General features: G+C 53.1%; 72 non-coding genes across 72 annotated transcripts; 33 read left to right on the top strand and 39 right to left on the bottom strand.

Annotated features, from left to right (window-relative positions):
* The first annotated feature begins 63 nt into the window (after positions 1–63).
* On the top strand, positions 64–135 carry Trnam-cau. The gene has a single exon. It is a non-coding gene; the product is annotated as a tRNA-Met (tRNA).
* Positions 136–380: 245 nt separating this feature from the next.
* Positions 381–452, bottom strand: Trnad-guc. The gene has a single exon. It is a non-coding gene; the product is annotated as a tRNA-Asp (tRNA).
* Positions 453–559: 107 nt separating this feature from the next.
* Positions 560–651, bottom strand: Trnai-uau. Its single transcript is given in 2 exon segments — positions 560–595; positions 614–651. It is a non-coding gene; the product is annotated as a tRNA-Ile (tRNA).
* Positions 652–1,029: 378 nt separating this feature from the next.
* Positions 1,030–1,102, top strand: Trnar-acg. The gene has a single exon. It is a non-coding gene; the product is annotated as a tRNA-Arg (tRNA).
* A 287-nt stretch (positions 1,103–1,389) lies between these two features.
* Positions 1,390–1,461, top strand: Trnam-cau. Its single transcript has one exon. It is a non-coding gene; the product is annotated as a tRNA-Met (tRNA).
* Positions 1,462–1,706: 245 nt separating this feature from the next.
* Positions 1,707–1,778, bottom strand: Trnad-guc. The gene has a single exon. It is a non-coding gene; the product is annotated as a tRNA-Asp (tRNA).
* A 107-nt stretch (positions 1,779–1,885) lies between these two features.
* Trnad-guc lies at positions 1,886–1,957 on the bottom strand. Its single transcript has one exon. It is a non-coding gene; the product is annotated as a tRNA-Asp (tRNA).
* Positions 1,958–2,064: 107 nt separating this feature from the next.
* Trnai-uau lies at positions 2,065–2,156 on the bottom strand. The gene is given in 2 exon segments: positions 2,065–2,100; positions 2,119–2,156. It is a non-coding gene; the product is annotated as a tRNA-Ile (tRNA).
* A 378-nt stretch (positions 2,157–2,534) lies between these two features.
* Positions 2,535–2,607, top strand: Trnar-acg. Its single transcript has one exon. It is a non-coding gene; the product is annotated as a tRNA-Arg (tRNA).
* Positions 2,608–2,894: 287 nt separating this feature from the next.
* Trnam-cau lies at positions 2,895–2,966 on the top strand. Its single transcript has one exon. It is a non-coding gene; the product is annotated as a tRNA-Met (tRNA).
* A 245-nt stretch (positions 2,967–3,211) lies between these two features.
* Positions 3,212–3,283, bottom strand: Trnad-guc. Its single transcript has one exon. It is a non-coding gene; the product is annotated as a tRNA-Asp (tRNA).
* A 107-nt stretch (positions 3,284–3,390) lies between these two features.
* Trnad-guc lies at positions 3,391–3,462 on the bottom strand. Its single transcript has one exon. It is a non-coding gene; the product is annotated as a tRNA-Asp (tRNA).
* Positions 3,463–3,569: 107 nt separating this feature from the next.
* On the bottom strand, positions 3,570–3,661 carry Trnai-uau. The gene is given in 2 exon segments: positions 3,570–3,605; positions 3,624–3,661. It is a non-coding gene; the product is annotated as a tRNA-Ile (tRNA).
* Positions 3,662–4,039: 378 nt separating this feature from the next.
* On the top strand, positions 4,040–4,112 carry Trnar-acg. Its single transcript has one exon. It is a non-coding gene; the product is annotated as a tRNA-Arg (tRNA).
* A 287-nt stretch (positions 4,113–4,399) lies between these two features.
* Positions 4,400–4,471, top strand: Trnam-cau. The gene has a single exon. It is a non-coding gene; the product is annotated as a tRNA-Met (tRNA).
* A 245-nt stretch (positions 4,472–4,716) lies between these two features.
* On the bottom strand, positions 4,717–4,788 carry Trnad-guc. The gene has a single exon. It is a non-coding gene; the product is annotated as a tRNA-Asp (tRNA).
* Positions 4,789–4,895: 107 nt separating this feature from the next.
* On the bottom strand, positions 4,896–4,987 carry Trnai-uau. The gene is given in 2 exon segments: positions 4,896–4,931; positions 4,950–4,987. It is a non-coding gene; the product is annotated as a tRNA-Ile (tRNA).
* A 378-nt stretch (positions 4,988–5,365) lies between these two features.
* Trnar-acg lies at positions 5,366–5,438 on the top strand. The gene has a single exon. It is a non-coding gene; the product is annotated as a tRNA-Arg (tRNA).
* A 287-nt stretch (positions 5,439–5,725) lies between these two features.
* On the top strand, positions 5,726–5,797 carry Trnam-cau. The gene has a single exon. It is a non-coding gene; the product is annotated as a tRNA-Met (tRNA).
* Positions 5,798–6,042: 245 nt separating this feature from the next.
* Positions 6,043–6,114, bottom strand: Trnad-guc. The gene has a single exon. It is a non-coding gene; the product is annotated as a tRNA-Asp (tRNA).
* Positions 6,115–6,221: 107 nt separating this feature from the next.
* Trnai-uau lies at positions 6,222–6,313 on the bottom strand. Its single transcript is given in 2 exon segments — positions 6,222–6,257; positions 6,276–6,313. It is a non-coding gene; the product is annotated as a tRNA-Ile (tRNA).
* A 378-nt stretch (positions 6,314–6,691) lies between these two features.
* On the top strand, positions 6,692–6,764 carry Trnar-acg. Its single transcript has one exon. It is a non-coding gene; the product is annotated as a tRNA-Arg (tRNA).
* Positions 6,765–7,051: 287 nt separating this feature from the next.
* On the top strand, positions 7,052–7,123 carry Trnam-cau. The gene has a single exon. It is a non-coding gene; the product is annotated as a tRNA-Met (tRNA).
* Positions 7,124–7,368: 245 nt separating this feature from the next.
* On the bottom strand, positions 7,369–7,440 carry Trnad-guc. The gene has a single exon. It is a non-coding gene; the product is annotated as a tRNA-Asp (tRNA).
* Positions 7,441–7,547: 107 nt separating this feature from the next.
* Trnad-guc lies at positions 7,548–7,619 on the bottom strand. The gene has a single exon. It is a non-coding gene; the product is annotated as a tRNA-Asp (tRNA).
* Positions 7,620–7,726: 107 nt separating this feature from the next.
* Positions 7,727–7,818, bottom strand: Trnai-uau. The gene is given in 2 exon segments: positions 7,727–7,762; positions 7,781–7,818. It is a non-coding gene; the product is annotated as a tRNA-Ile (tRNA).
* A 378-nt stretch (positions 7,819–8,196) lies between these two features.
* Positions 8,197–8,269, top strand: Trnar-acg. Its single transcript has one exon. It is a non-coding gene; the product is annotated as a tRNA-Arg (tRNA).
* A 287-nt stretch (positions 8,270–8,556) lies between these two features.
* Positions 8,557–8,628, top strand: Trnam-cau. Its single transcript has one exon. It is a non-coding gene; the product is annotated as a tRNA-Met (tRNA).
* A 245-nt stretch (positions 8,629–8,873) lies between these two features.
* Positions 8,874–8,945, bottom strand: Trnad-guc. Its single transcript has one exon. It is a non-coding gene; the product is annotated as a tRNA-Asp (tRNA).
* Positions 8,946–9,052: 107 nt separating this feature from the next.
* On the bottom strand, positions 9,053–9,124 carry Trnad-guc. Its single transcript has one exon. It is a non-coding gene; the product is annotated as a tRNA-Asp (tRNA).
* A 107-nt stretch (positions 9,125–9,231) lies between these two features.
* Trnai-uau lies at positions 9,232–9,323 on the bottom strand. The gene is given in 2 exon segments: positions 9,232–9,267; positions 9,286–9,323. It is a non-coding gene; the product is annotated as a tRNA-Ile (tRNA).
* Positions 9,324–9,701: 378 nt separating this feature from the next.
* Trnar-acg lies at positions 9,702–9,774 on the top strand. Its single transcript has one exon. It is a non-coding gene; the product is annotated as a tRNA-Arg (tRNA).
* A 287-nt stretch (positions 9,775–10,061) lies between these two features.
* Trnam-cau lies at positions 10,062–10,133 on the top strand. Its single transcript has one exon. It is a non-coding gene; the product is annotated as a tRNA-Met (tRNA).
* Positions 10,134–10,378: 245 nt separating this feature from the next.
* Positions 10,379–10,450, bottom strand: Trnad-guc. The gene has a single exon. It is a non-coding gene; the product is annotated as a tRNA-Asp (tRNA).
* A 107-nt stretch (positions 10,451–10,557) lies between these two features.
* Trnai-uau lies at positions 10,558–10,649 on the bottom strand. Its single transcript is given in 2 exon segments — positions 10,558–10,593; positions 10,612–10,649. It is a non-coding gene; the product is annotated as a tRNA-Ile (tRNA).
* Positions 10,650–11,027: 378 nt separating this feature from the next.
* Trnar-acg lies at positions 11,028–11,100 on the top strand. Its single transcript has one exon. It is a non-coding gene; the product is annotated as a tRNA-Arg (tRNA).
* A 287-nt stretch (positions 11,101–11,387) lies between these two features.
* Trnam-cau lies at positions 11,388–11,459 on the top strand. Its single transcript has one exon. It is a non-coding gene; the product is annotated as a tRNA-Met (tRNA).
* Positions 11,460–11,704: 245 nt separating this feature from the next.
* Trnad-guc lies at positions 11,705–11,776 on the bottom strand. The gene has a single exon. It is a non-coding gene; the product is annotated as a tRNA-Asp (tRNA).
* Positions 11,777–11,883: 107 nt separating this feature from the next.
* Trnai-uau lies at positions 11,884–11,975 on the bottom strand. The gene is given in 2 exon segments: positions 11,884–11,919; positions 11,938–11,975. It is a non-coding gene; the product is annotated as a tRNA-Ile (tRNA).
* A 378-nt stretch (positions 11,976–12,353) lies between these two features.
* On the top strand, positions 12,354–12,426 carry Trnar-acg. Its single transcript has one exon. It is a non-coding gene; the product is annotated as a tRNA-Arg (tRNA).
* A 287-nt stretch (positions 12,427–12,713) lies between these two features.
* Trnam-cau lies at positions 12,714–12,785 on the top strand. Its single transcript has one exon. It is a non-coding gene; the product is annotated as a tRNA-Met (tRNA).
* Positions 12,786–13,030: 245 nt separating this feature from the next.
* Trnad-guc lies at positions 13,031–13,102 on the bottom strand. Its single transcript has one exon. It is a non-coding gene; the product is annotated as a tRNA-Asp (tRNA).
* Positions 13,103–13,209: 107 nt separating this feature from the next.
* On the bottom strand, positions 13,210–13,281 carry Trnad-guc. The gene has a single exon. It is a non-coding gene; the product is annotated as a tRNA-Asp (tRNA).
* Positions 13,282–13,388: 107 nt separating this feature from the next.
* On the bottom strand, positions 13,389–13,480 carry Trnai-uau. The gene is given in 2 exon segments: positions 13,389–13,424; positions 13,443–13,480. It is a non-coding gene; the product is annotated as a tRNA-Ile (tRNA).
* Positions 13,481–13,858: 378 nt separating this feature from the next.
* Positions 13,859–13,931, top strand: Trnar-acg. Its single transcript has one exon. It is a non-coding gene; the product is annotated as a tRNA-Arg (tRNA).
* Positions 13,932–14,218: 287 nt separating this feature from the next.
* Trnam-cau lies at positions 14,219–14,290 on the top strand. Its single transcript has one exon. It is a non-coding gene; the product is annotated as a tRNA-Met (tRNA).
* A 245-nt stretch (positions 14,291–14,535) lies between these two features.
* Trnad-guc lies at positions 14,536–14,607 on the bottom strand. Its single transcript has one exon. It is a non-coding gene; the product is annotated as a tRNA-Asp (tRNA).
* A 107-nt stretch (positions 14,608–14,714) lies between these two features.
* Positions 14,715–14,806, bottom strand: Trnai-uau. Its single transcript is given in 2 exon segments — positions 14,715–14,750; positions 14,769–14,806. It is a non-coding gene; the product is annotated as a tRNA-Ile (tRNA).
* Positions 14,807–15,184: 378 nt separating this feature from the next.
* Positions 15,185–15,257, top strand: Trnar-acg. Its single transcript has one exon. It is a non-coding gene; the product is annotated as a tRNA-Arg (tRNA).
* Positions 15,258–15,544: 287 nt separating this feature from the next.
* Positions 15,545–15,616, top strand: Trnam-cau. The gene has a single exon. It is a non-coding gene; the product is annotated as a tRNA-Met (tRNA).
* A 245-nt stretch (positions 15,617–15,861) lies between these two features.
* On the bottom strand, positions 15,862–15,933 carry Trnad-guc. The gene has a single exon. It is a non-coding gene; the product is annotated as a tRNA-Asp (tRNA).
* Positions 15,934–16,040: 107 nt separating this feature from the next.
* On the bottom strand, positions 16,041–16,112 carry Trnad-guc. The gene has a single exon. It is a non-coding gene; the product is annotated as a tRNA-Asp (tRNA).
* A 107-nt stretch (positions 16,113–16,219) lies between these two features.
* Trnai-uau lies at positions 16,220–16,311 on the bottom strand. The gene is given in 2 exon segments: positions 16,220–16,255; positions 16,274–16,311. It is a non-coding gene; the product is annotated as a tRNA-Ile (tRNA).
* A 378-nt stretch (positions 16,312–16,689) lies between these two features.
* Trnar-acg lies at positions 16,690–16,762 on the top strand. The gene has a single exon. It is a non-coding gene; the product is annotated as a tRNA-Arg (tRNA).
* A 288-nt stretch (positions 16,763–17,050) lies between these two features.
* On the top strand, positions 17,051–17,122 carry Trnam-cau. Its single transcript has one exon. It is a non-coding gene; the product is annotated as a tRNA-Met (tRNA).
* Positions 17,123–17,369: 247 nt separating this feature from the next.
* On the bottom strand, positions 17,370–17,442 carry Trnad-guc. Its single transcript has one exon. It is a non-coding gene; the product is annotated as a tRNA-Asp (tRNA).
* Positions 17,443–17,549: 107 nt separating this feature from the next.
* On the bottom strand, positions 17,550–17,641 carry Trnai-uau. The gene is given in 2 exon segments: positions 17,550–17,585; positions 17,604–17,641. It is a non-coding gene; the product is annotated as a tRNA-Ile (tRNA).
* Positions 17,642–18,019: 378 nt separating this feature from the next.
* Trnar-acg lies at positions 18,020–18,092 on the top strand. The gene has a single exon. It is a non-coding gene; the product is annotated as a tRNA-Arg (tRNA).
* A 287-nt stretch (positions 18,093–18,379) lies between these two features.
* On the top strand, positions 18,380–18,451 carry Trnam-cau. Its single transcript has one exon. It is a non-coding gene; the product is annotated as a tRNA-Met (tRNA).
* Positions 18,452–18,872: 421 nt separating this feature from the next.
* Trnad-guc lies at positions 18,873–18,944 on the bottom strand. The gene has a single exon. It is a non-coding gene; the product is annotated as a tRNA-Asp (tRNA).
* A 107-nt stretch (positions 18,945–19,051) lies between these two features.
* Positions 19,052–19,144, bottom strand: Trnai-uau. Its single transcript is given in 2 exon segments — positions 19,052–19,088; positions 19,107–19,144. It is a non-coding gene; the product is annotated as a tRNA-Ile (tRNA).
* A 378-nt stretch (positions 19,145–19,522) lies between these two features.
* Positions 19,523–19,595, top strand: Trnar-acg. The gene has a single exon. It is a non-coding gene; the product is annotated as a tRNA-Arg (tRNA).
* Positions 19,596–20,203: 608 nt separating this feature from the next.
* On the bottom strand, positions 20,204–20,275 carry Trnad-guc. Its single transcript has one exon. It is a non-coding gene; the product is annotated as a tRNA-Asp (tRNA).
* A 107-nt stretch (positions 20,276–20,382) lies between these two features.
* Positions 20,383–20,454, bottom strand: Trnad-guc. The gene has a single exon. It is a non-coding gene; the product is annotated as a tRNA-Asp (tRNA).
* Positions 20,455–21,033: 579 nt separating this feature from the next.
* Positions 21,034–21,106, top strand: Trnar-acg. The gene has a single exon. It is a non-coding gene; the product is annotated as a tRNA-Arg (tRNA).
* A 287-nt stretch (positions 21,107–21,393) lies between these two features.
* Trnam-cau lies at positions 21,394–21,465 on the top strand. The gene has a single exon. It is a non-coding gene; the product is annotated as a tRNA-Met (tRNA).
* A 244-nt stretch (positions 21,466–21,709) lies between these two features.
* Trnad-guc lies at positions 21,710–21,781 on the bottom strand. The gene has a single exon. It is a non-coding gene; the product is annotated as a tRNA-Asp (tRNA).
* A 756-nt stretch (positions 21,782–22,537) lies between these two features.
* Trnar-acg lies at positions 22,538–22,610 on the top strand. Its single transcript has one exon. It is a non-coding gene; the product is annotated as a tRNA-Arg (tRNA).
* A 287-nt stretch (positions 22,611–22,897) lies between these two features.
* Trnam-cau lies at positions 22,898–22,969 on the top strand. The gene has a single exon. It is a non-coding gene; the product is annotated as a tRNA-Met (tRNA).
* Positions 22,970–23,214: 245 nt separating this feature from the next.
* Positions 23,215–23,286, bottom strand: Trnad-guc. The gene has a single exon. It is a non-coding gene; the product is annotated as a tRNA-Asp (tRNA).
* Positions 23,287–23,393: 107 nt separating this feature from the next.
* On the bottom strand, positions 23,394–23,485 carry Trnai-uau. The gene is given in 2 exon segments: positions 23,394–23,429; positions 23,448–23,485. It is a non-coding gene; the product is annotated as a tRNA-Ile (tRNA).
* Positions 23,486–23,865: 380 nt separating this feature from the next.
* Positions 23,866–23,938, top strand: Trnar-acg. Its single transcript has one exon. It is a non-coding gene; the product is annotated as a tRNA-Arg (tRNA).
* The last annotated feature ends 129 nt before the right edge of the window (positions 23,939–24,067 follow it).

Genomic DNA, 24,067 nt, shown 5'->3' with positions numbered 1-24,067 from the left:
GACGCAGACAACACTTTCCAAGTGTCCCACGTCACGTGGCGAAGAGCCGGCGCAACCCCAGGCAGCAGAGTGGCGCAGTGGAAGCGTGCTGGGCCCATAACCCAGAGGTCCGTGGATCGAAACCACGCTCTGCTAAAATTATTTCTTTTGCGGACTGTGCCGAGCTCGATTATTACGCCCACAGCGTCGGCTGGGGTGCTTTGATACAGCGTTAACAGCATACCCCGCAGTTCTGAAATGTGAAGAATGCGAGAACCACTTCCTAAGTTGTAGCATTTTTTAAGATTTTGCGCCAACTACACTCCACGATCGCAAAGTTAATGCTCTTACGACCCACATACGCGCAACACTCGAACAGGGTTGTGAGATAAAAATCGCATCTCCCCGGCGGGGAATCGAACCCCGGTCTCCCGCGTGACAGGCGGGGATACTAACCACTATACTACCGAGGAAGACGCAGCTAGCGTCTCGAATGCACAATTATGTTACTCAAATAGCTGATACATCTCAAACCTAGCCTCCTGTTGCTGTCAGAGACAGCTGCTAAGAAATAAAAGTATGCCCCAGGTGAGGCTCGAACTCACAACCCCGGCATTGCTCACGGCTACTGCCTTATAAGTACCGTGCGCTAACCAATTGCGCCACTGGGGCTACAACAGAGTGCTTTCAGTTAGCGGTATTCACTTTGCTGCAAACCAGTGGTGGCCACAGAAACATACGATCGCCACCTGATGCCATACTGCGACTTTGGCACCTGACTACCAATGCTTCGTGCTATTCTTGTTTCATATGCTACGCTTACATGCACATCAACCGGCTCTCGTCGTCGAGAAAACGTGGGAAAACGCGCGCCTTGCCTTCTGCTACCTGTCGAACAGCGAGAGCAGATGCGTGGCAAGCTCTAAGCTCTGCAGGCGCACTGCGGCCACACAGCTGCACGAAAGGTACCTTCCTTGGGAGCTTGCTCAGCCATGGAGAACACGTTTCTTAGCGAATTGCACTTGTCTCGTAGAAAGAAATGCTGCCACTGGCCCTGTGGCGCAACGGATAACGCGTCTGACTACGGATCAGAAGATTCCAGGTTCGAATCCTGGCAGGGTCGGCGTTTTGTTAGTTGCCGACGCGTAGCTGGGCAGTGGATTTCGTATGTCGCCGCACCGTGGAGTGCTTTGTTGCTCCTGTGCATCTCGCAGCTGCATGTCGAGTCGATCGTGGTAAATATCGCTGCCTGCAAGCGTCAGCGTAGCGTCAGTCGAGCAAAGTCGAGACAAGTCAAGCTGAGAGCTGTAGGAGATGATACGCAATTAAATACAGGCGTGTGAAAGCGACGCAGACAACACTTTCCAAGTGTCCCACGTCACGTGGCGAAGAGCCGGCGCAACCCCAGGCAGCAGAGTGGCGCAGTGGAAGCGTGCTGGGCCCATAACCCAGAGGTCCGTGGATCGAAACCACGCTCTGCTAAAATTATTTCTTTTGCGGACTGTGCCGAGCTCGATTATTACGCCCACAGCGTCGGCTGGGGTGCTTTGATACAGCGTTAACAGCATACCCCGCAGTTCTGAAATGTGAAGAATGCGAGAACCACTTCCTAAGTTGTAGCATTTTTTAAGATTTTGCGCCAACTACACTCCACGATCGCAAAGTTAATGCTCTTACGACCCACATACGCGCAACACTCGAACAGGGTTGTGAGATAAAAATCGCATCTCCCCGGCGGGGAATCGAACCCCGGTCTCCCGCGTGACAGGCGGGGATACTAACCACTATACTACCGAGGATGCGCTGTAGACAGGTGCCTGTGTGCGAGAGATATGGTGCTAGTAGCCGCAAACGACCTACACTAAGTTCGGCGAGTGATAGAGCAGCAATTAAAAATCGGATGTGCCTCCCCGGCGGGGAATCGAACCCCGGTCTCCCGCGTGACAGGCGGGGATACTAACCACTATACTACCGAGGAAGACGCAGCTAGCGTCTCGAATGCACAATTATGTTACTCAAATAGCTGATACATCTCAAACCTAGCGTCCTGTTGCTGTCAGAGACAGCTGCTAAGAAATAAAAGTATGCCCCAGGTGAGGCTCGAACTCACAACCCCGGCATTGCTCACGGCTACTGCCTTATATGTACCGTGCGCTAACCAATTGCGCCACTGGGGCTACAACAGAGTGCTTTCAGTTAGCGGTATTCACTTTGCTGCAAACCAGTGGTGGCCACAGAAACATACGATCGCCACCTGATGCCATACTGTGACTTTGGCACCTGACTACCAATGCTTCGTGCTATTCTTGTTTCATATGCTACGCTTACATGCACATCAACCGGCTCTCGTCGTCGAGAAAACGTGGGAAAACGCGCGCCTTGCCTTCTGCTACCTGTCGAACAGCGAGAGCAGATGCGTGGCAAGCTCTAAGCTCTGCAGGCGCACTGCGGCCACGCAGCTGCACGAAAGGTACCTTCCTTGGGAGCTTGCTCAGCCATGGAGAACACGTTTCTTAGCGAATTGCACTTGTCTCGTAGAAAGAAATGCTGCCACTGGCCCTGTGGCGCAACGGATAACGCGTCTGACTACGGATCAGAAGATTCCAGGTTCGAATCCTGGCAGGGTCGGCGTTTTGTTAGTTGCCGACGCGTAGCTGGGCAGTGGATTTCGTATGTCGCCGCACCGTGGAGTGCTTTGTTGCTCCTGTGCATCTCGCAGCTGCATGTCGAGTCGATAGTGGTAAATATCGCTGCCTGCAAGCGTCAGCGTAGCGTCAGTCGAGCAAAGTCGAGACAAGTCAAGCTGAGAGCTGTAGGAGATGATACGCAATTAAATACAGGCGTGTGAAAGCGACGCAGACAACACTTTCCAAGTGTCCCACGTCACGTGGCGAAGAGCCGGCGCAACCCCAGGCAGCAGAGTGGCGCAGTGGAAGCGTGCTGGGCCCATAACCCAGAGGTCCGTGGATCGAAACCACGCTCTGCTAAAATTATTTCTTTTGCGGACTGTGCCGAGCTCGATTATTACGCCCACAGCGTCGGCTGGGGTGCTTTGATACAGCGTTAACAGCATACCCCGCAGTTCTGAAATGTGAAGAATGCGAGAACCACTTCCTAAGTTGTAGCATTTTTTAAGATTTTGCGCCAACTACACTCCACGATCGCAAAGTTAATGCTCTTACGACCCACATACGCGCAACACTCGAACAGGGTTGTGAGATAAAAATCGCATCTCCCCGGCGGGGAATCGAACCCCGGTCTCCCGCGTGACAGGCGGGGATACTAACCACTATACTACCGAGGATGCGCTGTAGACAGGTGCCTGTGTGCGAGAGATATGGTGCTAGTAGCCGCAAACGACCTACACTAAGTTCGGCGAGTGATAGAGCAGCAATTAAAAATCGGATGTGCCTCCCCGGCGGGGAATCGAACCCCGGTCTCCCGCGTGACAGGCGGGGATACTAACCACTATACTACCGAGGAAGACGCAGCTAGCGTCTCGAATGCACAATTATGTTACTCAAATAGCTGATACATCTCAAACCTAGCGTCCTGTTGCTGTCAGAGACAGCTGCTAAGAAATAAAAGTATGCCCCAGGTGAGGCTCGAACTCACAACCCCGGCATTGCTCACGGCTACTGCCTTATAGGTACCGTGCGCTAACCAATTGCGCCACTGGGGCTACAACAGAGTGCTTTCAGTTAGCGGTATTCACTTTGCTGCAAACCAGTGGTGGCCACAGAAACATACGATCGCCACCTGATGCCATACTGCGACTTTGGCACCTGACTACCAATGCTTCGTGCTATTCTTGTTTCATATGCTACGCTTACATGCACATCAACCGGCTCTCGTCGTCGAGAAAACGTGGGAAAACGCGCGCCTTGCCTTCTGCTACCTGTCGAACAGCGAGAGCAGATGCGTGGCAAGCTCTAAGCTCTGCAGGCGCACTGCGGCCACGCAGCTGCACGAAAGGTACCTTCCTTGGGAGCTTGCTCAGCCATGGAGAACACGTTTCTTAGCGAATTGCACTTGTCTCGTAGAAAGAAATGCTGCCACTGGCCCTGTGGCGCAACGGATAACGCGTCTGACTACGGATCAGAAGATTCCAGGTTCGAATCCTGGCAGGGTCGGCGTTTTGTTAGTTGCCGACGCGTAGCTGGGCAGTGGATTTCGTATGTCGCCGCACCGTGGAGTGCTTTGTTGCTCCTGTGCATCTCGCAGCTGCATGTCGAGTCGATAGTGGTAAATATCGCTGCCTGCAAGCGTCAGCGTAGCGTCAGTCGAGCAAAGTCGAGACAAGTCAAGCTGAGAGCTGTAGGAGATGATACGCAATTAAATACAGGCGTGTGAAAGCGACGCAGACAACACTTTCCAAGTGTCCCACGTCACGTGGCGAAGAGCCGGCGCAACCCCAGGCAGCAGAGTGGCGCAGTGGAAGCGTGCTGGGCCCATAACCCAGAGGTCCGTGGATCGAAACCACGCTCTGCTAAAATTATTTCTTTTGCGGACTGTGCCGAGCTCGATTATTACGCCCACAGCGTCGGCTGGGGTGCTTTGATACAGCGTTAACAGCATACCCCGCAGTTCTGAAATGTGAAGAATGCGAGAACCACTTCCTAAGTTGTAGCATTTTTTAAGATTTTGCGCCAACTACACTCCACGATCGCAAAGTTAATGCTCTTACGACCCACATACGCGCAACACTCGAACAGGGTTGTGAGATAAAAATCGCATCTCCCCGGCGGGGAATCGAACCCCGGTCTCCCGCGTGACAGGCGGGGATACTAACCACTATACTACCGAGGAAGACGCAGCTAGCGTCTCGAATGCACAATTATGTTACTCAAATAGCTGATACATCTCAAACCTAGCCTCCTGTTGCTGTCAGAGACAGCTGCTAAGAAATAAAAGTATGCCCCAGGTGAGGCTCGAACTCACAACCCCGGCATTGCTCACGGCTACTGCCTTATAAGTACCGTGCGCTAACCAATTGCGCCACTGGGGCTACAACAGAGTGCTTTCAGTTAGCGGTATTCACTTTGCTGCAAACCAGTGGTGGCCACAGAAACATACGATCGCCACCTGATGCCATACTGCGACTTTGGCACCTGACTACCAATGCTTCGTGCTATTCTTGTTTCATATGCTACGCTTACATGCACATCAACCGGCTCTCGTCGTCGAGAAAACGTGGGAAAACGCGCGCCTTGCCTTCTGCTACCTGTCGAACAGCGAGAGCAGATGCGTGGCAAGCTCTAAGCTCTGCAGGCGCACTGCGGCCACACAGCTGCACGAAAGGTACCTTCCTTGGGAGCTTGCTCAGCCATGGAGAACACGTTTCTTAGCGAATTGCACTTGTCTCGTAGAAAGAAATGCTGCCACTGGCCCTGTGGCGCAACGGATAACGCGTCTGACTACGGATCAGAAGATTCCAGGTTCGAATCCTGGCAGGGTCGGCGTTTTGTTAGTTGCCGACGCGTAGCTGGGCAGTGGATTTCGTATGTCGCCGCACCGTGGAGTGCTTTGTTGCTCCTGTGCATCTCGCAGCTGCATGTCGAGTCGATCGTGGTAAATATCGCTGCCTGCAAGCGTCAGCGTAGCGTCAGTCGAGCAAAGTCGAGACAAGTCAAGCTGAGAGCTGTAGGAGATGATACGCAATTAAATACAGGCGTGTGAAAGCGACGCAGACAACACTTTCCAAGTGTCCCACGTCACGTGGCGAAGAGCCGGCGCAACCCCAGGCAGCAGAGTGGCGCAGTGGAAGCGTGCTGGGCCCATAACCCAGAGGTCCGTGGATCGAAACCACGCTCTGCTAAAATTATTTCTTTTGCGGACTGTGCCGAGCTCGATTATTACGCCCACAGCGTCGGCTGGGGTGCTTTGATACAGCGTTAACAGCATACCCCGCAGTTCTGAAATGTGAAGAATGCGAGAACCACTTCCTAAGTTGTAGCATTTTTTAAGATTTTGCGCCAACTACACTCCACGATCGCAAAGTTAATGCTCTTACGACCCACATACGCGCAACACTCGAACAGGGTTGTGAGATAAAAATCGCATCTCCCCGGCGGGGAATCGAACCCCGGTCTCCCGCGTGACAGGCGGGGATACTAACCACTATACTACCGAGGAAGACGCAGCTAGCGTCTCGAATGCACAATTATGTTACTCAAATAGCTGATACATCTCAAACCTAGCCTCCTGTTGCTGTCAGAGACAGCTGCTAAGAAATAAAAGTATGCCCCAGGTGAGGCTCGAACTCACAACCCCGGCATTGCTCACGGCTACTGCCTTATAAGTACCGTGCGCTAACCAATTGCGCCACTGGGGCTACAACAGAGTGCTTTCAGTTAGCGGTATTCACTTTGCTGCAAACCAGTGGTGGCCACAGAAACATACGATCGCCACCTGATGCCATACTGCGACTTTGGCACCTGACTACCAATGCTTCGTGCTATTCTTGTTTCATATGCTACGCTTACATGCACATCAACCGGCTCTCGTCGTCGAGAAAACGTGGGAAAACGCGCGCCTTGCCTTCTGCTACCTGTCGAACAGCGAGAGCAGATGCGTGGCAAGCTCTAAGCTCTGCAGGCGCACTGCGGCCACACAGCTGCACGAAAGGTACCTTCCTTGGGAGCTTGCTCAGCCATGGAGAACACGTTTCTTAGCGAATTGCACTTGTCTCGTAGAAAGAAATGCTGCCACTGGCCCTGTGGCGCAACGGATAACGCGTCTGACTACGGATCAGAAGATTCCAGGTTCGAATCCTGGCAGGGTCGGCGTTTTGTTAGTTGCCGACGCGTAGCTGGGCAGTGGATTTCGTATGTCGCCGCACCGTGGAGTGCTTTGTTGCTCCTGTGCATCTCGCAGCTGCATGTCGAGTCGATCGTGGTAAATATCGCTGCCTGCAAGCGTCAGCGTAGCGTCAGTCGAGCAAAGTCGAGACAAGTCAAGCTGAGAGCTGTAGGAGATGATACGCAATTAAATACAGGCGTGTGAAAGCGACGCAGACAACACTTTCCAAGTGTCCCACGTCACGTGGCGAAGAGCCGGCGCAACCCCAGGCAGCAGAGTGGCGCAGTGGAAGCGTGCTGGGCCCATAACCCAGAGGTCCGTGGATCGAAACCACGCTCTGCTAAAATTATTTCTTTTGCGGACTGTGCCGAGCTCGATTATTACGCCCACAGCGTCGGCTGGGGTGCTTTGATACAGCGTTAACAGCATACCCCGCAGTTCTGAAATGTGAAGAATGCGAGAACCACTTCCTAAGTTGTAGCATTTTTTAAGATTTTGCGCCAACTACACTCCACGATCGCAAAGTTAATGCTCTTACGACCCACATACGCGCAACACTCGAACAGGGTTGTGAGATAAAAATCGCATCTCCCCGGCGGGGAATCGAACCCCGGTCTCCCGCGTGACAGGCGGGGATACTAACCACTATACTACCGAGGATGCGCTGTAGACAGGTGCCTGTGTGCGAGAGATATGGTGCTAGTAGCCGCAAACGACCTACACTAAGTTCGGCGAGTGATAGAGCAGCAATTAAAAATCGGATGTGCCTCCCCGGCGGGGAATCGAACCCCGGTCTCCCGCGTGACAGGCGGGGATACTAACCACTATACTACCGAGGAAGACGCAGCTAGCGTCTCGAATGCACAATTATGTTACTCAAATAGCTGATACATCTCAAACCTAGCGTCCTGTTGCTGTCAGAGACAGCTGCTAAGAAATAAAAGTATGCCCCAGGTGAGGCTCGAACTCACAACCCCGGCATTGCTCACGGCTACTGCCTTATAGGTACCGTGCGCTAACCAATTGCGCCACTGGGGCTACAACAGAGTGCTTTCAGTTAGCGGTATTCACTTTGCTGCAAACCAGTGGTGGCCACAGAAACATACGATCGCCACCTGATGCCATACTGCGACTTTGGCACCTGACTACCAATGCTTCGTGCTATTCTTGTTTCATATGCTACGCTTACATGCACATCAACCGGCTCTCGTCGTCGAGAAAACGTGGGAAAACGCGCGCCTTGCCTTCTGCTACCTGTCGAACAGCGAGAGCAGATGCGTGGCAAGCTCTAAGCTCTGCAGGCGCACTGCGGCCACGCAGCTGCACGAAAGGTACCTTCCTTGGGAGCTTGCTCAGCCATGGAGAACACGTTTCTTAGCGAATTGCACTTGTCTCGTAGAAAGAAATGCTGCCACTGGCCCTGTGGCGCAACGGATAACGCGTCTGACTACGGATCAGAAGATTCCAGGTTCGAATCCTGGCAGGGTCGGCGTTTTGTTAGTTGCCGACGCGTAGCTGGGCAGTGGATTTCGTATGTCGCCGCACCGTGGAGTGCTTTGTTGCTCCTGTGCATCTCGCAGCTGCATGTCGAGTCGATCGTGGTAAATATCGCTGCCTGCAAGCGTCAGCGTAGCGTCAGTCGAGCAAAGTCGAGACAAGTCAAGCTGAGAGCTGTAGGAGATGATACGCAATTAAATACAGGCGTGTGAAAGCGACGCAGACAACACTTTCCAAGTGTCCCACGTCACGTGGCGAAGAGCCGGCGCAACCCCAGGCAGCAGAGTGGCGCAGTGGAAGCGTGCTGGGCCCATAACCCAGAGGTCCGTGGATCGAAACCACGCTCTGCTAAAATTATTTCTTTTGCGGACTGTGCCGAGCTCGATTATTACGCCCACAGCGTCGGCTGGGGTGCTTTGATACAGCGTTAACAGCATACCCCGCAGTTCTGAAATGTGAAGAATGCGAGAACCACTTCCTAAGTTGTAGCATTTTTTAAGATTTTGCGCCAACTACACTCCACGATCGCAAAGTTAATGCTCTTACGACCCACATACGCGCAACACTCGAACAGGGTTGTGAGATAAAAATCGCATCTCCCCGGCGGGGAATCGAACCCCGGTCTCCCGCGTGACAGGCGGGGATACTAACCACTATACTACCGAGGATGCGCTGTAGACAGGTGCCTGTGTGCGAGAGATATGGTGCTAGTAGCCGCAAACGACCTACACTAAGTTCGGCGAGTGATAGAGCAGCAATTAAAAATCGGATGTGCCTCCCCGGCGGGGAATCGAACCCCGGTCTCCCGCGTGACAGGCGGGGATACTAACCACTATACTACCGAGGAAGACGCAGCTAGCGTCTCGAATGCACAATTATGTTACTCAAATAGCTGATACATCTCAAACCTAGCGTCCTGTTGCTGTCAGAGACAGCTGCTAAGAAATAAAAGTATGCCCCAGGTGAGGCTCGAACTCACAACCCCGGCATTGCTCACGGCTACTGCCTTATAGGTACCGTGCGCTAACCAATTGCGCCACTGGGGCTACAACAGAGTGCTTTCAGTTAGCGGTATTCACTTTGCTGCAAACCAGTGGTGGCCACAGAAACATACGATCGCCACCTGATGCCATACTGCGACTTTGGCACCTGACTACCAATGCTTCGTGCTATTCTTGTTTCATATGCTACGCTTACATGCACATCAACCGGCTCTCGTCGTCGAGAAAACGTGGGAAAACGCGCGCCTTGCCTTCTGCTACCTGTCGAACAGCGAGAGCAGATGCGTGGCAAGCTCTAAGCTCTGCAGGCGCACTGCGGCCACGCAGCTGCACGAAAGGTACCTTCCTTGGGAGCTTGCTCAGCCATGGAGAACACGTTTCTTAGCGAATTGCACTTGTCTCGTAGAAAGAAATGCTGCCACTGGCCCTGTGGCGCAACGGATAACGCGTCTGACTACGGATCAGAAGATTCCAGGTTCGAATCCTGGCAGGGTCGGCGTTTTGTTAGTTGCCGACGCGTAGCTGGGCAGTGGATTTCGTATGTCGCCGCACCGTGGAGTGCTTTGTTGCTCCTGTGCATCTCGCAGCTGCATGTCGAGTCGATCGTGGTAAATATCGCTGCCTGCAAGCGTCAGCGTAGCGTCAGTCGAGCAAAGTCGAGACAAGTCAAGCTGAGAGCTGTAGGAGATGATACGCAATTAAATACAGGCGTGTGAAAGCGACGCAGACAACACTTTCCAAGTGTCCCACGTCACGTGGCGAAGAGCCGGCGCAACCCCAGGCAGCAGAGTGGCGCAGTGGAAGCGTGCTGGGCCCATAACCCAGAGGTCCGTGGATCGAAACCACGCTCTGCTAAAATTATTTCTTTTGCGGACTGTGCCGAGCTCGATTATTACGCCCACAGCGTCGGCTGGGGTGCTTTGATACAGCGTTAACAGCATACCCCGCAGTTCTGAAATGTGAAGAATGCGAGAACCACTTCCTAAGTTGTAGCATTTTTTAAGATTTTGCGCCAACTACACTCCACGATCGCAAAGTTAATGCTCTTACGACCCACATACGCGCAACACTCGAACAGGGTTGTGAGATAAAAATCGCATCTCCCCGGCGGGGAATCGAACCCCGGTCTCCCGCGTGACAGGCGGGGATACTAACCACTATACTACCGAGGAAGACGCAGCTAGCGTCTCGAATGCACAATTATGTTACTCAAATAGCTGATACATCTCAAACCTAGCCTCCTGTTGCTGTCAGAGACAGCTGCTAAGAAATAAAAGTATGCCCCAGGTGAGGCTCGAACTCACAACCCCGGCATTGCTCACGGCTACTGCCTTATAAGTACCGTGCGCTAACCAATTGCGCCACTGGGGCTACAACAGAGTGCTTTCAGTTAGCGGTATTCACTTTGCTGCAAACCAGTGGTGGCCACAGAAACATACGATCGCCACCTGATGCCATACTGCGACTTTGGCACCTGACTACCAATGCTTCGTGCTATTCTTGTTTCATATGCTACGCTTACATGCACATCAACCGGCTCTCGTCGTCGAGAAAACGTGGGAAAACGCGCGCCTTGCCTTCTGCTACCTGTCGAACAGCGAGAGCAGATGCGTGGCAAGCTCTAAGCTCTGCAGGCGCACTGCGGCCACACAGCTGCACGAAAGGTACCTTCCTTGGGAGCTTGCTCAGCCATGGAGAACACGTTTCTTAGCGAATTGCACTTGTCTCGTAGAAAGAAATGCTGCCACTGGCCCTGTGGCGCAACGGATAACGCGTCTGACTACGGATCAGAAGATTCCAGGTTCGAATCCTGGCAGGGTCGGCGTTTTGTTAGTTGCCGACGCGTAGCTGGGCAGTGGATTTCGTATGTCGCCGCACCGTGGAGTGCTTTGTTGCTCCTGTGCATCTCGCAGCTGCATGTCGAGTCGATCGTGGTAAATATCGCTGCCTGCAAGCGTCAGCGTAGCGTCAGTCGAGCAAAGTCGAGACAAGTCAAGCTGAGAGCTGTAGGAGATGATACGCAATTAAATACAGGCGTGTGAAAGCGACGCAGACAACACTTTCCAAGTGTCCCACGTCACGTGGCGAAGAGCCGGCGCAACCCCAGGCAGCAGAGTGGCGCAGTGGAAGCGTGCTGGGCCCATAACCCAGAGGTCCGTGGATCGAAACCACGCTCTGCTAAAATTATTTCTTTTGCGGACTGTGCCGAGCTCGATTATTACGCCCACAGCGTCGGCTGGGGTGCTTTGATACAGCGTTAACAGCATACCCCGCAGTTCTGAAATGTGAAGAATGCGAGAACCACTTCCTAAGTTGTAGCATTTTTTAAGATTTTGCGCCAACTACACTCCACGATCGCAAAGTTAATGCTCTTACGACCCACATACGCGCAACACTCGAACAGGGTTGTGAGATAAAAATCGCATCTCCCCGGCGGGGAATCGAACCCCGGTCTCCCGCGTGACAGGCGGGGATACTAACCACTATACTACCGAGGAAGACGCAGCTAGCGTCTCGAATGCACAATTATGTTACTCAAATAGCTGATACATCTCAAACCTAGCCTCCTGTTGCTGTCAGAGACAGCTGCTAAGAAATAAAAGTATGCCCCAGGTGAGGCTCGAACTCACAACCCCGGCATTGCTCACGGCTACTGCCTTATAAGTACCGTGCGCTAACCAATTGCGCCACTGGGGCTACAACAGAGTGCTTTCAGTTAGCGGTATTCACTTTGCTGCAAACCAGTGGTGGCCACAGAAACATACGATCGCCACCTGATGCCATACTGCGACTTTGGCACCTGACTACCAATGCTTCGTGCTATTCTTGTTTCATATGCTACGCTTACATGCACATCAACCGGCTCTCGTCGTCGAGAAAACGTGGGAAAACGCGCGCCTTGCCTTCTGCTACCTGTCGAACAGCGAGAGCAGATGCGTGGCAAGCTCTAAGCTCTGCAGGCGCACTGCGGCCACACAGCTGCACGAAAGGTACCTTCCTTGGGAGCTTGCTCAGCCATGGAGAACACGTTTCTTAGCGAATTGCACTTGTCTCGTAGAAAGAAATGCTGCCACTGGCCCTGTGGCGCAACGGATAACGCGTCTGACTACGGATCAGAAGATTCCAGGTTCGAATCCTGGCAGGGTCGGCGTTTTGTTAGTTGCCGACGCGTAGCTGGGCAGTGGATTTCGTATGTCGCCGCACCGTGGAGTGCTTTGTTGCTCCTGTGCATCTCGCAGCTGCATGTCGAGTCGATCGTGGTAAATATCGCTGCCTGCAAGCGTCAGCGTAGCGTCAGTCGAGCAAAGTCGAGACAAGTCAAGCTGAGAGCTGTAGGAGATGATACGCAATTAAATACAGGCGTGTGAAAGCGACGCAGACAACACTTTCCAAGTGTCCCACGTCACGTGGCGAAGAGCCGGCGCAACCCCAGGCAGCAGAGTGGCGCAGTGGAAGCGTGCTGGGCCCATAACCCAGAGGTCCGTGGATCGAAACCACGCTCTGCTAAAATTATTTCTTTTGCGGACTGTGCCGAGCTCGATTATTACGCCCACAGCGTCGGCTGGGGTGCTTTGATACAGCGTTAACAGCATACCCCGCAGTTCTGAAATGTGAAGAATGCGAGAACCACTTCCTAAGTTGTAGCATTTTTTAAGATTTTGCGCCAACTACACTCCACGATCGCAAAGTTAATGCTCTTACGACCCACATACGCGCAACACTCGAACAGGGTTGTGAGATAAAAATCGCATCTCCCCGGCGGGGAATCGAACCCCGGTCTCCCGCGTGACAGGCGGGGATACTAACCACTATACTACCGAGGATGCGCTGTAGACAGGTGCCTGTGTGCGAGAGATATGGTGCTAGTAGCCGCAAACGACCTACACTAACTTCGGCGAGTGATAGAGCAGCAATTAAAAATCGGATGTGCCTCCCCGGCGGGGAATCGAACCCCGGTCTCCCGCGTGACAGGCGGGGATACTAACCACTATACTACCGAGGAAGACGCAGCTAGCGTCTCGAATGCACAATTATGTTACTCAAATAGCTGATACATCTCAAACCTAGCGTCCTGTTGCTGTCAGAGACAGCTGCTAAGAAATAAAAGTATGCCCCAGGTGAGGCTCGAACTCACAACCCCGGCATTGCTCACGGCTACTGCCTTATAGGTACCGTGCGCTAACCAATTGCGCCACTGGGGCTACAACAGAGTGCTTTCAGTTAGCGGTATTCACTTTGCTGCAAACCAGTGGTGGCCACAGAAACATACGATCGCCACCTGATGCCATACTGCGACTTTGGCACCTGACTACCAATGCTTCGTGCTATTCTTGTTTCATATGCTACGCTTACATGCACATCAACCGGCTCTCGTCGTCGAGAAAACGTGGGAAAACGCGCGCCTTGCCTTCTGCTACCTGTCGAACAGCGAGAGCAGATGCGTGGCAAGCTCTAAGCTCTGCAGGCGCACTGCGGCCACGCAGCTGCACGAAAGGTACCTTCCTTGGGAGCTTGCTCAGCCATGGAGAACACGTTTCTTAGCGAATTGCACTTGTCTCGTAGAAAGAAATGCTGCCACTGGCCCTGTGGCGCAACGGATAACGCGTCTGACTACGGATCAGAAGATTCCAGGTTCGAATCCTGGCAGGGTCGGCGTTTTGTTAGTTGCCGACGCGTAGCTGGGCAGTGGATTTCGTATGTCGCCGCACCGTGGAGTGCTTTGTTGCTCCTGTGCATCTCGCAGCTGCATGTCGAGTCGATCGTGGTAAATATCGCTGCCTGCAAGCGTCAGCGTAGCGTCAGTCGAGCAAAGTCGAGACAAGTCAAGCTGAGAGCTGTAGGAGATGATACGCAATTAAATACAGGCGTGTGAAAGCGACGCAGACAACACTTTCCAAGTGTCCCACGTCACGTGGCGAAGAGCCGGCGCAACCCCAGGCAGCAGAGTGGCGCAGTGGAAGCGTGCTGGGCCCATAACCCAGAGGTCCGTGGATCGAAACCACGCTCTGCTAAAATTATTTCTTTTGCGGACTGTGCCGAGCTCGATTATTACGCCCACAGCGTCGGCTGGGGTGCTTTGATACAGCGTTAACAGCATACCCCGCAGTTCTGAAATGTGAAGAATGCGAGAACCACTTCCTAAGTTGTAGCATTTTTTAAGATTTTGCGCCAACTACACTCCACGATCGCAAAGTTAATGCTCTTACGACCCACATACGCGCAACACTCGAACAGGGTTGTGAGATAAAAATCGCATCTCCCCGGCGGGGAATCGAACCCCGGTCTCCCGCGTGACAGGCGGGGATACTAACCACTATACTACCGAGGAAGACGCAGCTAGCGTCTCGAATGCACAATTATGTTACTCAAATAGCTGATACATCTCAAACCTAGCCTCCTGTTGCTGTCAGAGACAGCTGCTAAGAAATAAAAGTATGCCCCAGGTGAGGCTCGAACTCACAACCCCGGCATTGCTCACGGCTACTGCCTTATAAGTACCGTGCGCTAACCAATTGCGCCACTGGGGCTACAACAGAGTGCTTTCAGTTAGCGGTATTCACTTTGCTGCAAACCAGTGGTGGCCACAGAAACATACGATCGCCACCTGATGCCATACTGCGACTTTGGCACCTGACTACCAATGCTTCGTGCTATTCTTGTTTCATATGCTACGCTTACATGCACATCAACCGGCTCTCGTCGTCGAGAAAACGTGGGAAAACGCGCGCCTTGCCTTCTGCTACCTGTCGAACAGCGAGAGCAGATGCGTGGCAAGCTCTAAGCTCTGCAGGCGCACTGCGGCCACACAGCTGCACGAAAGGTACCTTCCTTGGGAGCTTGCTCAGCCATGGAGAACACGTTTCTTAGCGAATTGCACTTGTCTCGTAGAAAGAAATGCTGCCACTGGCCCTGTGGCGCAACGGATAACGCGTCTGACTACGGATCAGAAGATTCCAGGTTCGAATCCTGGCAGGGTCGGCGTTTTGTTAGTTGCCGACGCGTAGCTGGGCAGTGGATTTCGTATGTCGCCGCACCGTGGAGTGCTTTGTTGCTCCTGTGCATCTCGCAGCTGCATGTCGAGTCGATCGTGGTAAATATCGCTGCCTGCAAGCGTCAGCGTAGCGTCAGTCGAGCAAAGTCGAGACAAGTCAAGCTGAGAGCTGTAGGAGATGATACGCAATTAAATACAGGCGTGTGAAAGCGACGCAGACAACACTTTCCAAGTGTCCCACGTCACGTGGCGAAGAGCCGGCGCAACCCCAGGCAGCAGAGTGGCGCAGTGGAAGCGTGCTGGGCCCATAACCCAGAGGTCCGTGGATCGAAACCACGCTCTGCTAAAATTATTTCTTTTGCGGACTGTGCCGAGCTCGATTATTACGCCCACAGCGTCGGCTGGGGTGCTTTGATACAGCGTTAACAGCATACCCCGCAGTTCTGAAATGTGAAGAATGCGAGAACCACTTCCTAAGTTGTAGCATTTTTTAAGATTTTGCGCCAACTACACTCCACGATCGCAAAGTTAATGCTCTTACGACCCACATACGCGCAACACTCGAACAGGGTTGTGAGATAAAAATCGCATCTCCCCGGCGGGGAATCGAACCCCGGTCTCCCGCGTGACAGGCGGGGATACTAACCACTATACTACCGAGGATGCGCTGTAGACAGGTGCCTGTGTGCGAGAGATATGGTGCTAGTAGCCGCAAACGACCTACACTAAGTTCGGCGAGTGATAGAGCAGCAATTAAAAATCGGATGTGCCTCCCCGGCGGGGAATCGAACCCCGGTCTCCCGCGTGACAGGCGGGGATACTAACCACTATACTACCGAGGAAGACGCAGCTAGCGTCTCGAATGCACAATTATGTTACTCAAATAGCTGATACATCTCAAACCTAGCGTCCTGTTGCTGTCAGAGACAGCTGCTAAGAAATAAAAGTATGCCCCAGGTGAGGCTCGAACTCACAACCCCGGCATTGCTCACGGCTACTGCCTTATAGGTACCGTGCGCTAACCAACTGCGCCACTGGGGCTACAACAGAGTGCTTTCAGTTAGCGGTATTCACTTTGCTGCAAACCAGTGGTGGCCACAGAAACATACGATCGCCACCTGATGCCATACTGCGACTTTGGCACCTGACTACCAATGCTTCGTGCTATTCTTGTTTCATATGCTACGCTTACATGCACATCAACCGGCTCTCGTCGTCGAGAAAACGTGGGAAAACGCGCGCCTTGCCTTCTGCTACCTGTCGAACAGCGAGAGCAGATGCGTGGCAAGCTCTAAGCTCTGCAGGCGCACTGCGGCCACGCAGCTGCACGAAAGGTACCTTCCTTGGGAGCTTGCTCAGCCATGGAGAACACGTTTCTTAGCGAATTGCACTTGTCTCGTAGAAAGAAATGCTGCCACTGGCCCTGTGGCGCAACGGATAACGCGTCTGACTACGGATCAGAAGATTCCAGGTTCGAATCCTGGCAGGGTCGGCGTTTTGTTAGTTGCCGACGCGTAGCTGGGCAGTGGATTTCGTATGTCGCCGCACCGTGGGAGTGCTTTGTTGCTCCTGTGCATCTCGCAGCTGCATGTCGAGTCGATCGTGGTAAATATCGCTGCCTGCAAGCGTCAGCGTAGCGTCAGTCGAGCAAAGTCGAGACAAGTCAAGCTGAGAGCTGTAGGAGATGATACGCAATTAAATACAGGCGTGTGAAAGCGACGCAGACAACACTTTCCAAGTGTCCCACGTCACGTGGCGAAGAGCCGGCGCAACCCCAGGCAGCAGAGTGGCGCAGTGGAAGCGTGCTGGGCCCATAACCCAGAGGTCCGTGGATCGAAACCACGCTCTGCTAAAATTATTTCTTTTGCGGACTGTGCCGAGCTCGATTATTACGCCCACAGCGTCGGCTGGGGTGCTTTGATACAGCGTTAACAGCATACCCCCGCAGTTTCTGAAATGTGAAGAATGCGAGAACCACTTCCTAAGTTGTAGCATTTTTTAAGATTTTGCGCCAACTACACTCCACGATCGCAAAGTTAATGCTCTTACGACCCACATACGCGCAACACTCGAACAGGGTTGTGAGATAAAAATCGCATCTCCCCGGCGGGGGAATCGAACCCCGGTCTCCCGCGTGACAGGCGGGGATACTAACCACTATACTACCGAGGAAGACGCAGCTAGCGTCTCGAATGCACAATTATGTTACTCAAATAGCTGATACATCTCAAACCTAGCCTCCTGTTGCTGTCAGAGACAGCTGCTAAGAAATAAAAGTATGCCCCAGGTGAGGCTCGAACTCACAACCCCGGCATTGCTCACGGCTACTGCCTTATAAGTACCGTGCGCTAACCAATTGCGCCACTGGGGCTACAACAGAGTGCTTTCAGTTAGCGGTATTCACTTTGCTGCAAACCAGTGGTGGCCACAGAAACATACGATCGCCACCTGATGCCATACTGCGACTTTGGCACCTGACTACCAATGCTTCGTGCTATTCTTGTTTCATATGCTACGCTTACATGCACATCAACCGGCTCTCGTCGTCGAGAAAACGTGGGAAAACGCGCGCCTTGCCTTCTGCTACCTGTCGAACAGCGAGAGCAGATGCGTGGCAAGCTCTAAGCTCTGCAGGCGCACTGCGGCCACACAGCTGCACGAAAGGTACCTTCCTTGGGAGCTTGCTCAGCCATGGAGAACACGTTTCTTAGCGAATTGCACTTGTCTCGTAGAAAGAAATGCTGCCACTGGCCCTGTGGCGCAACGGATAACGCGTCTGACTACGGATCAGAAGATTCCAGGTTCGAATCCTGGCAGGGTCGGCGTTTTGTTAGTTGCCGACGCGTAGCTGGGCAGTGGATTTCGTATGTCGCCGCACCGTGGAGTGCTTTGTTGCTCCTGTGCATCTCGCAGCTGCATGTCGAGTCGATCGTGGTAAATATCGCTGCCTGCAAGCGTCAGCGTAGCGTCAGTCGAGCAAAGTCGAGACAAGTCAAGCTGAGAGCTGTAGGAGATGATACGCAATTAAATACAGGCGTGTGAAAGCGACGCAGACAACACTTTCCAAGTGTCCCACGTCACGTGGCGAAGAGCCGGCGCAACCCCAGGCAGCAGAGTGGCGCAGTGGAAGCGTGCTGGGCCCATAACCCAGAGGTCCGTGGATCGAAACCACGCTCTGCTAAAATTATTTCTTTTGCGGACTGTGCCGAGCTCGATTATTACGCCCACAGCGTCGGCTGGGGTGCTTTGATACAGCGTTAACAGCATACCCCGCAGTTCTGAAATGTGAAGAATGCGAGAACCACTTCCTAAGTTGTAGCATTTTTTAAGATTTTGCGCCAACTACACTCCACGATCGCAAAGTTAATGCTCTTACGACCCACATACGCGCAACACTCGAACAGGGTTGTGAGATAAAAATCGCATCTCCCCGCGCGGGAATCGAACCCCGGTCTCCCGCGTGACAGGCGGGATACTAACCACTATACTACCGAGGATGCGCTGTAGACAGGTGCCTGTGTGCGAGAGATATGGTGCTAGTAGCCGCAAACGACCTACACTAAGTTCGCGAGTGATAGAGCAGCAATTAAAAATCGGATGTGCCTCCCGGCGGGGAATCGAACCCCGGTCTCCCGCGTGACAGGCGGGGATACTAACCACTATACTACCGAGGAAGACGCAGCTAGCGTCTCGAATGCACAATTATGTTACTCAAATAGCTGATACATCTCAAACCTAGCGTCCTGTTGCTGTCAGAGACAGCTGCTAAGAAATAAAAGTATGCCCCAAGGTGAGGCTCGAACTCACAACCCCGGCATTGCTCACGGCTACTGCCTTATAGGTACCGTGCGCTAACCAATTGCGCCACTGGGGCTACAACAGAGTGCTTTCAGTTAGCGGTATTCACTTTGCTGCAAACCAGTGGTGGCCACAGAAACATACGATCGCCACCTGATGCCATACTGCGACTTTGGCACCTGACTACCAATGCTTCGTGCTATTCTTGTTTCATATGCTACGCTTACATGCACATCAACCGGCTCTCGTCGTCGAGAAAACGTGGGAAAACGCGCGCCTTGCCTTCTGCTACCTGTCGAACAGCGAGAGCAGATGCGTGGCAAGCTCTAAGCTCTGCAGGCGCACTGCGGCCACGCAGCTGCACGAAAGGTACCTTCCTTGGGAGCTTGCTCAGCCATGGAGAACACGTTTCTTAGCGAATTGCACTTGTCTCGTAGAAAGAAATGCTGCCACTGGCCCTGTGGCGCAACGGATAACGCGTCTGACTACGGATCAGAAGATTCCAGGTTCGAATCCTGGCAGGGTCGGCGTTTTGTTAGTTGCCGACGCGTAGCTGGGCAGTGGATTTCGTATGTCGCCGCACCGTGGAGTGCTTTGTTGCTCCTGTGCATCTCGCAGCTGCATGTCGAGTCGATCGTGGTAAATATCGCTGCCTGCAAGCGTCAGCGTAGGCGTCAGTCGAGCAAAGTCGAGACAAGTCAAGCTGAGAGCTGTAGGAGATGATACGCAATTAAATACAGGCGTGTGAAAGCGACGCAGACAACACTTTCCAAGTGTCCCACGTCACGTGGCGAAGAGCCGGCGCAACCCCAGGCAGCAGAGTGGCGCAGTGAAGCGTGCTGGGCCCATAACCCAGAGGTCCGTGGATCGAAACCACGCTTCTGCTAAAATTATTTCTTTTGCGGACTGTGCCGAGCTCGATTATTACGCCCACAGCGTCGGCTGGGGTGCTTTGATACAGCGTTAACAGCATAACCCCGCAGTTCTGAAATGTGAAGAATGCGAGAACCACTTCCTAAGTTGTAGCATTTTTTAAGATTTTGCGCCAACTACACTCCACGATCGCAAAGTTAATGCTCTTACGACCCACATACGCGCAACACTCGAACAGGGTTGTGAGATAAAAAATCGCCATCTCCCCGGCGGGGAATCGAACCCCGGTCTCCCGCGTGACAGGCGGGGATACTAACCACTATACTACCGAGGATGCGCTGTAGACAGGTGCCTGTGTGCGAGAGATATGGTGCTAGTAGCCGCAAACGACCTACACTAAGTTCGGCGAGTGATAGAGCAGCAATTAAAAATCGGATGTGCCTCCCCGGCGGGGAATCGAACCCCGGTCTCCCGCGTGACAGGCGGGGATACTAACCACTATACTACCGAGGAAGACGCAGCTAGCGTCTCGAATGCACAATTATGTTACTCAAATAGCTGATACATCTCAAACCTAGCGTCCTGTTGCTGTCAGAGACAGCTGCTAAGAAATAAAAGTATGCCCCAAGGTGAGCTCGAACTCACAACCCCGGCATTGCTCACGGCTACTGCCTTATAGGTACCGTGCGCTAACCAATTGCGCCCACTGGGGCTACAACAGAGTGCTTTCAGTTAGCGGTATTCACTTTGCTGCAAACCAGTGGTGGCCACAGAAACATACGATCGCCACCTGATGCCATACTGCGACTTTGGCACCTGACTACCAATGCTTCGTGCTATTCTTGTTTCATATGCTACGCTTACATGCACATCAACCGGCTCTCGTCGTCGAGAAAACGTGGGAAAACGCGCGCCTTGCCTTCTGCTACCTGTCGAACAGCGAGAGCAGATGCGTGGCAAGCTCTAAGCTCTGCAGGCGCACTGCGGCCACGCAGCTGCACGAAAGGTACCTTCCTTGGGAGCTTGCTCAGCCATGGAGAACACGTTTTCTTAGCGAATTGCACTTGTCTCGTAGAAAGAAATGCTGCCACTGGCCCTGTGGCGCAACGGATAACGCGTCTGACTACGGATCAGAAGATTCCAGGTTCGAATCCTGGCAGGGTCGGCGTTTTGTTAGTTGCCGACGCGTAGCTGGGCAGTGGATTTCGTATGTCGCCGCACCGTGGAGTGCTTTGTTGCTCCTGTGCATCTCGCAGCTGCATGTCGAGTCGATCGTGGTAAATATCGCTGCCTGCAAGCGTCAGCGTAGCGTCAGTCGAGCAAAGTCGAGACAAGTCAAGCTGAGAGCTGTAGGAGATGATACGCAATTAAATACAGGCGTGTGAAAGCGACGCAGACAACACTTTCCAAGTGTCCCACGTCACGTGGCGAAGAGCCGGCGCAACCCCAGGCAGCAGAGTGGCGCAGTGGAAGCGTGCTGGGCCCATAACCCAGAGGTCCGTGGATCGAAACCACGCTCTGCTAAAATTATTTCTTTTGCGGACTGTGCCGAGCTCGATTATTACGCCCACAGCGTCGGCTGGGGTGCTTTGATACAGCGTTAACAGCATACCCCGCAGTCTGAAATGTGAAGAATGCGAGAACCACTTCCTAAGTTGTAGCATTTTTTAAGATTTTGCGCCAACTACACTCCACGATCGCAAAGTTAATGCTCTTACGACCCACATACGCGCAACACTCGAACAGGGTTGTGAGATAAAAATCGCATCTCCCCGGCGGGGAATCGAACCCCGGTCTCCCGCGTGACAGGCGGGGATACTAACCACTATACTACCGAGGATGCGCTGTAGACAGGTGCCTGTGTGCGAGAGATATGGTGCTAGTAGCCGCAAACGACCTACACTAAGTTCGGCGAGTGATAGAGCAGCAATTAAAAATCGGATGTGCCTCCCCGGCGGGAATCGAACCCCGGTCTCCCGCGTGACAGGCGGGGATACTAACCACTATACTACCGAGGAAGACGCAGCTAGCGTCTCGAATGCACAATTATGTTACTCAAATAGCTGATACATCTCAAACCTAGCGTCCTGTTGCTGTCAGAGACAGCTGCTAAGAAATAAAAGTATGCCCCAGGTGAGGCTCGAACTCACAACCCCCGGCATTGCTCACGGCTACTGCCTTATAGGTACCGTGCGCTAACCAACTGCGCCACTGGGCTACAACAGAGTGCTTTCAGTTAGCGGTATTCACTTTGCTGCAAACCAGTGGTGGCCACAGAAACATACGATCGCCACCTGATGCCATACTGCGACTTTGGCACCTGACTACCAATGCTTCGTGCTATTCTTGTTTCATATGCTACGCTTACATGCACATCAACCGGCTCTCGTCGTCGAGAAAACGTGGGAAAACGCGCGCCTTGCCTTCTGCTACCTGTCGAACAGCGAGAGCAGATGCGTGGCAAGCTCTAAGCTCTGCAGGCGCACTGCGGCCACGCAGCTGCACGAAAGGTACCTTCCTTGGGGAGCTTGCTCAGCCATGGAGAACACGTTTCTTAGCGAATTGCACTTGTCTCGTAGAAAGAAATGCTGCCACTGGCCCTGTGGCGCAACGGATAACGCGTCTGACTACGGATCAGAAGATTCCAGGTTCGAATCCTGGCAGGGTCGGCGTTTTGTTAGTTGCCGACGCGTAGCTGGGCAGTGGATTTCGTATGTCGCCGCACCGTGGAGTGCTTTGTTGCTCCTGTGCATCTCGCAGCTGCATGTCGAGTCGATCGTGGTAAATATCGCTGCCTGCAAGCGTCAGCGTAGCGTCAGTCGAGCAAAGTCGAGACAAGTCAAGCTGAGAGCTGTAGGAGATGATACGCAATTAAATACAGGCGTGTGAAAGCGACGCAGACAACACTTTCCAAGTGTCCCACGTCACGTGGCGAAGAGCCGGCGCAACCCCAGGCAGCAGAGTGGCGCAGTGGAAGCGTGCTGGGCCCATAACCCAGAGGTCCGTGGATCGAAACCACGCTCTGCTAAAATTATTTCTTTTGCGGACTGTGCCGAGCTCGATTATTACGCCCACAGCGTCGGCTGGGGTGCTTTGATACAGCGTTAACAGCATACCCCGCAGTTCTGAAATGTGAAGAATGCGAGAACCACTTCCTAAGTTGTAGCATTTTTTAAGATTTTGCGCCAACTACACTCCACGATCGCAAAGTTAATGCTCTTACGACCCACATACGCGCAACACTCGAACAGGGTTGTGAGATAAAAATCGCATCTCCCCGGCGGGGAATCGAACCCCGGTCTCCCGCGTGACAGGCGGGGATACTAACCACTATACTACCGAGGAAGACGCAGCTAGCGTCTCGAATGCACAATTATGTTACTCAAATAGCTGATACATCTCAAACCTAGCCTCCTGTTGCTGTCAGAGACAGCTGCTAAGAAATAAAAGTATGCCCCAGGTGAGGCTCGAACTCACAACCCCGGCATTGCTCACGGCTACTGCCTTATAAGTACCGTGCGCTAACCAATTGCGCCACTGGGGCTACAACAGAGTGCTTTCAGTTAGCGGTATTCACTTTGCTGCAAAACCAGTGGTGGCCACAGAAACATACGATCGCCACCTGATGCCATACTGCGACTTTGGCACCTGACTACCAATGCTTCGTGCTATTCTTGTTTCATATGCTACGCTTACATGCACATCAACCGGCTCTCGTCGTCGAGAAAACGTGGGAAAACGCGCGCCTTGCCCTTCTGCTACCTGTCGAACAGCGAGAGCAGATGCGTGGCAAGCTCTAAGCTCTGCAGGCGCACTGCGGCCACACAGCTGCACGAAAGGTACCTTCCTTGGGAGCTTGCTCAGCCATGGAGAACACGTTTCTTAGCGAATTGCACTTGTCTCGTAGAAAGAAATGCTGCCACTGGCCCTGTGGCGCAACGGATAACGCGTCTGACTACGGATCAGAAGATTCCAGGTTCGAATCCTGGCAGGGTCGGCGTTTTGTTAGTTGCCGACGCGTAGCTGGGCAGTGGATTTCGTATGTCGCCGCACCGTGGAGTGCTTTGTTGCTCCTGTGCATCTCGCAGCTGCATGTCGAGTCGATCGTGGTAAATATCGCTGCCTG

This window comes from Schistocerca piceifrons, unplaced genomic scaffold (genome assembly GCF_021461385.2).
Source record: "Schistocerca piceifrons isolate TAMUIC-IGC-003096 unplaced genomic scaffold, iqSchPice1.1 HiC_scaffold_1039, whole genome shotgun sequence".
Taxonomy (NCBI): Eukaryota; Metazoa; Arthropoda; class Insecta; order Orthoptera; family Acrididae; genus Schistocerca; species Schistocerca piceifrons.
Note: the sequence above shows the minus strand (reverse complement) of the source record. Positions and strands in the feature narration are given on the sequence as shown.